This window comes from Macrotis lagotis, chromosome 1 (genome assembly GCF_037893015.1).
Source record: "Macrotis lagotis isolate mMagLag1 chromosome 1, bilby.v1.9.chrom.fasta, whole genome shotgun sequence".
Classification (NCBI taxonomy): Eukaryota; Metazoa; Chordata; class Mammalia; order Peramelemorphia; family Peramelidae; genus Macrotis; species Macrotis lagotis.
Window position 1 is genome coordinate 35,992,974 of NC_133658.1, and position 6,000 is coordinate 35,998,973.

The following is a 6,000-nucleotide window of genomic DNA, read 5'->3' on the forward strand; positions in this document are numbered from 1 at the left end:
TGAGGCAGATACTGCATCCTGAGTCATCACCAGTCATCTTGCATTTTGTTCTGCCACTGGACTTCAATGACTCAGAAAGAGTGAGGCTGATGACTGTGTAACCCTGACTCACTTAAATCCAATTCATGTCAAAGTCAAGACATCAACCTTGATTTCATTGGTCCTCTTTAGAAAGGAAGGATGATCAACAATTCTATTTCTGCATAGTTCTTGTTCTGACCTAGTTTATTTTTTCCTTAGTAAATACTGTCTTTTATATTTTAATACCACTTGTGGTTTTGCAAAGTGGAAAGGTTTTTTGCATACATATATATATATATATATATATATATAGAGAGAGAGAGAGAGAGAGAGAGAATAGATATCTAGACAGACAAGATAGACAAAATAGATAAGATAGATAGAATAGATAAACAGATTATATAGATAGAATAGACAGATAAAATTGAGGATAGAGAATAGATAGATATCTAGAAATTCAAGATATATGTATATATGTATATATATATATATATATCTTGGATGGATGGATGGATGGATGGTTAGACAGATGGACAGATGAATGGATAGATGATAGGATATAGGATAGATCAAATAGACAAGAGGGAGAGAGAGAGAGAGAGATTAAAGAGAAAAGAGTTGATGAACCCCTTGAGTGACAGCAGGAAATGAGATACCATAGCAAAGTACATTAAATAGTATCCAGGTAGTGAATCTTCCTGCTTCAAGTCGCTCTTCACTCCAGGCCACAAGTCCACTCAGCTTTCAACTTGATTCTCCTAAATCACAAGTATGACTATGTCTCCTTCACCCATTAAATAAATTCTAACAGTTCCCCAGGAAGAAAAAAACAACCCATAAAATCCTTTTTTTGCCCTAGGACCTTTGTCACCTGAACTCTTCCTACCTTTCCTACCTTCTTATACCCTACTTGTCTCCATTTATTCTGCAATCCAAAACACTCACCTCCTTACTTTAGCTCTTGAATTGGGGTGTTTTTACAACTGCTCCCCATGCCTGTAACACTTTCCTTCTGTCTCCTTACTTACTTTAAATCCCAACCAAAATCCCACTTTCTGCAAGAAGCCTTTCCCAATCCTCCAAAATCTTGATGCCTTCCCTCTGAAACAATCTATCCTATCTGTGTGTTACATGTACATAGTGGCTTCATTCAGGTGTATGATACAGCCCACTGGTACCAGCTCTGGAATTTTCAGTGTGAGCATTTAAAACCTCAGATAATCAGAAAGTGCCACAATTTAGAACTTGATATATTTATTTAGTTGACTACCTAGATTTGAGAAAACCAGGGAGAAAACTGCTAATGATGCAGATTAAATTTAATAGTAAGTCTCAAATACCATTCCCTTTCCCCCCACCCAAAGTCATTGGTTAAATATTTACCATTATTCCCCAATAGACTGGGAGCTCCTTGAGGGCAAGAACTGTCTTTTGACTTCATATTTTAGCATAGCGCCTTTACACAGTTGATTCTTGTCCTTCATTATTGAAGAAGACCAAAATGACATCACTATGTTTGAGACAAACTACAATGTGTCAGACCAATGTGAGCCCGGAATGGTCTACCACAGGTTGGACACAAGTACTCCATGTGAACACCTGGGCTGGGTACTCTAAACTTATGGATGTCACATTTCCTTTGAGGTACTTCAATCCTTCCTTCCTCATGGAGATGACCTGGGTTCATATCTGGCCTTAGACACTTAATTATTACCTAGCTGTGTGACCTTGAGCAAGCCACTTAACCCTCTGTGCCTTGCCAAAAAAAAAAAAAACCCAAACCCCAAAACAAACAACCAAAAAAGCAAGAAAAATAAAGTGAGAAAAACTGTATATAGTAGGCACTTAATAAATGCTACTTGACTGATCTAAGAAAGGATTACAGGTGAGTAGGGAGAGATCTGAATGGAATTCTGAGAACAAAAGTGTATGGGAACAACTTTGAAAGTCACTATCATCTTTTCCCAGCTTGGCCAGAACTCCATCAAATACCTATGTAATAATAAATGTTGGCTCCCATTGTCTTCTCCCTCTATATGTGTTTCATGAGCCTATACTAAACCATATGAGGCACTGGAAGGAGCTCTAGCCCCAGAAACATCAAAAGGCTCAAGTGTTAGTTCCAGTTTTCCCATTGTTAGTCCCAGCTCTGACACTAAGGAACTTCTTTGGTCCCCCATTTCCTCATGTTTAAAATGAAGGAATTGGAATAAGTGTTCTTCAAGTTTCCTTCCCATTATACTGTGAACTCCTCAACATCAGGAATGATCTTGTACCATTCCTCATACTCCTAGTGCTTAGTATGGTGCTTGGACTATAGTAGTCACTTAATAAATCTTGGAGACTGACCTTTTAGCTTGAACATTCCCTATCCTAACATGAATTGTACTGATAGGGGGCACTACTCCACAATTACCGTCATCTTACTTAGCCAAATCATTGTTCTCACTCAATTAGAACTCACAGAATTTGATGCTTTTCCAAAGGTGGCTATCAGCCCTCTGTACAAGCCCTCAAGTTCACAAGGCTTCAAACCATAGGCTAGTTTCATTTACACAGGAAAGAATACAGAAATGTCTTGTACCTAGCTGAAGAGGATCAAGAGATTCCTGAGGAATCTGTGAGATCTTCCATAACTTCTAGTGCTTCCCCGAGCTTCCCTCCAACTAAGGGGAAGGACTCTAGGGTTCTTCCTTCATGTTGTGACTCTCTCTCCCTTTTGGTCTTTTTTAGAAGCTTCTTTCCAAAGTTCTACATTGGATTATATCTTCACTGGCAACATCTTTTTGTATAAGGAGGCTAGCTGGAAAGGAAGATGGAATTGTTAACGGCTATTAAGGGGTCCCCTTTTTGAATTGCTACATTTTCTAGAGACAACCACACTCAGAACACACAGAAGGGAATGGGATGAAGCATACCAATCCCCCCCCCCCCCTAGTTGATATAATATGTTGTTTGCATCCCAAACTGTATTCTCTCTGTGTCCTTGGGAGGCAAGACAGGTGCCAGTCAATCTGTGCCAGACTGGGAATGCTTGTGCAGCTGGGGTCCTTTACAGATAAGTAAACCCTCTTATCTTCATGGTCTAGTTGAGGTTCCCAAGGGAAAAGAATGTGACACTTGCCATGGCCTTGCTCTTCCCCTTTGGGAGGGGTGATTGTATCTTTCCCCTTTCATGTCATGCCCCTTCCTGTTTTTGCCTCCTTTTATTGTCCTGTCATAAATATACAAAACATCTGGAAGAACTGGGAACTCTGGGTTCCACATGCATGCTCATTTCTCTTCTAATAAACCTGGTTTTCACTTAAGTCTCCTGATGTTGTGATTGTCTGTTGACAGGAGCCAAATTGGCTAGGATTTTTAACCTATATAGAGGTTTTAGTTTTGTCACAGAGGCATAGACAGTCACTCAAGCTTAAGTGAACAGGTAATTTAAAGGATCTCATTTGAACTCAAGGGCAGATCTTAGAGGCAGCAAGGTGGTGCAGTGGAGACCTGAATTTAAATCCACTCTTGGACACTTCCTACTTATATGACCCTGAGCAAGTCACTTCAATTTTGTCTGCCTCAGTTTCCCCTTCTGTAAAATGAAGGTAATAATATCAGCTACCTCCCAGCATTGCTGCTAAAATCAAATGAGATAATAACCAAAAAGTGTGTGGGAAAACTTTATTGTAGTGTTTAAACCTTGCCTTCCATGGCTGAGACCAGATCTATTGCCTAGAGAACCAGTTAATGTTTAATTGGAGACCTGGGTTATTCTGACCTCTTCAAGGGATCTGAAGATTAATGTAAGGAACATGGAGCATTTCCTCCTGATATACATCTTAACTAACCCACATGTCTTATCTAGAAACTGCCTTAGAGCTGGCCAATCAACTACTGCTGCTTTGGTCCTTTGTTTGAACTCTATATAATGTATAACTAACAGGGGTGGGGAGAAGTTCCCCCCACCCCCTTAATAACCTTCTTTCTCAACTATTTCAGGTGTGGGTTTATTCTCCATTATGACAATAGAGAGGTGCTTGTCCAGTGGCTGGCACATATGTGAGTAAGCACTAAATAAATATTAGTATTATATAAATGTTAGCAATCATCATTTCACAGTTGGGAAGGTGGATTGGCCGGGGAAAGTTTTTCCTGCTCCCTTCAGACGTCCTGAGTCTTCCTCCACTTTCTTACTCTGCTTCTCCCTAGGGAGTCAGGTTGGGCTGGTTCTGGATCACCCATTTGGGCTTCCCAATCAACCTCCAATTTAGCTAATGGGATTTGACCTCAGCTCTCTGAGCAGCCTGGGAGAGGGAACCTTCATTGGTGAAAGTAGAATCTCGTCTGCCCTATCCTCAACAAAGAGAACCCCAGACATCTTTGTTGGGGTTTTTTTTGGGGCGTAGGGGTTACTGTCATATACTGTCCTTGGAGCAGGCTGCATATGCTCTTAACAGGTACTCTTTTCCTGGTTAACCCCACTTGTTTTCTGGAATCTTTCATGCCTGGAAAGTCAGTGCCTTGTGATTATAAAGCACAGGAAGGAAAGAAATAGGCCTACTAAACTAAACACTTTACAACCAACCCTGGAAAGTAGGTGCTACTCCCATTTGACAGTTGAGGAAACTGAGGCAGACAGCAGTTAGGAGTCATACTAAAGCTAGCGACTGAGATCAGATTTGAATTTGTCTGATACTTTATTCACTGTACCATCTAGCTGCCACATAATCATTTTGTTATATCATTAACCATTCAAAACTAATATTTTGAAGAGGAAACTGATGCAAGGGCATCGTGTTAATATGTATAATTGAGATAGGACTTTAAAAATACTCCATCAATCACTTCCACAGCAAGATCAATCCAATGACTTTCAGGGACTTCTAAATTGATGGAAGACTTTTTTTCATTTAGTCTCAGGCCTTTGATTATGTATCCATTGTTTAAAGTGAGGCTCCTGGGCCTTATTCACCCTTAGTTCAGACCTCTAATTAGTTGACTATATGAAGTTGTCCTCAGCCCATAAAGCTGATAAAGATAAGTGGAAAGCAGTAGTGAATTCATTAACTCAGGTACAACCAATAGGTCAGCTTGTTTACCCAGAGCCACACAACTTGTATATGTCAGAGAGAGCGAGTTGGTGTAGTGGATAGAGCACTGGCCTTAGAGTCAGGAGGACAGGAGTTTGAATCTAGTTTCATACACTTACGAGTTGTGTGACCTTGGGCAAGTCACTTAACCCTGACTGCCTCACATCCAGGGCCATCTCCAGTCATATCAGGCCACTGGATCCAGGTGACTCTGGAGGAGAAAATGAGGCTGTTGTCTGAGCAGAGCACCCCCTTACTCAAATCCATTCCATATGCTTGCCATGGCATTACCTCCCTGATGTCATGGTCTTCTTCAAGAACGAAGGACAGGGGCAGCTAGGTGGCACAGAGGATAAAGCACCGGCCCTGGAGTCAGGAGTACCTGAGTTCAAATCCAACCTCAGACACTAAATAATTACTTAGCTGTGTGGCCTTGGGCAAGCCACTTAACCCTATTGCCTTGCAAAAAAAAAAAAAAAGAATGAAGGACAAACATTATTATTATATGTCAGAGACCAGACTTCAAGAGGTCAGCTCTCTGTTTGCTTCTATGTTGCCTCTTTGAAGAGAGGGAGAGCTCATTTGGATTTAATTACATTTCTGCAATCCTTTGGTTTGTCATGTAATTTCACAAACATTGTAGGAGGCAGCATGAGCTTTGGAAATAACATCAGATAAGGAAGTCTTAGAATAAGGAGGCTTGATTTCAATCCAAGCCCTGATATTACTAGCTCTGTGAGTTTGGACAAGCTTCACTTTTCTAATCTATAAAATGGGTGTTTCATAAGAAGGTTACAAATGTTCATAACCTTGAAGTTTTCAAATGAAAAAGTTAAAACTATAGGCATATGAAAAATGCTCCCAATCAGTATTCATTAGAGAAATACAAATTACAACAACT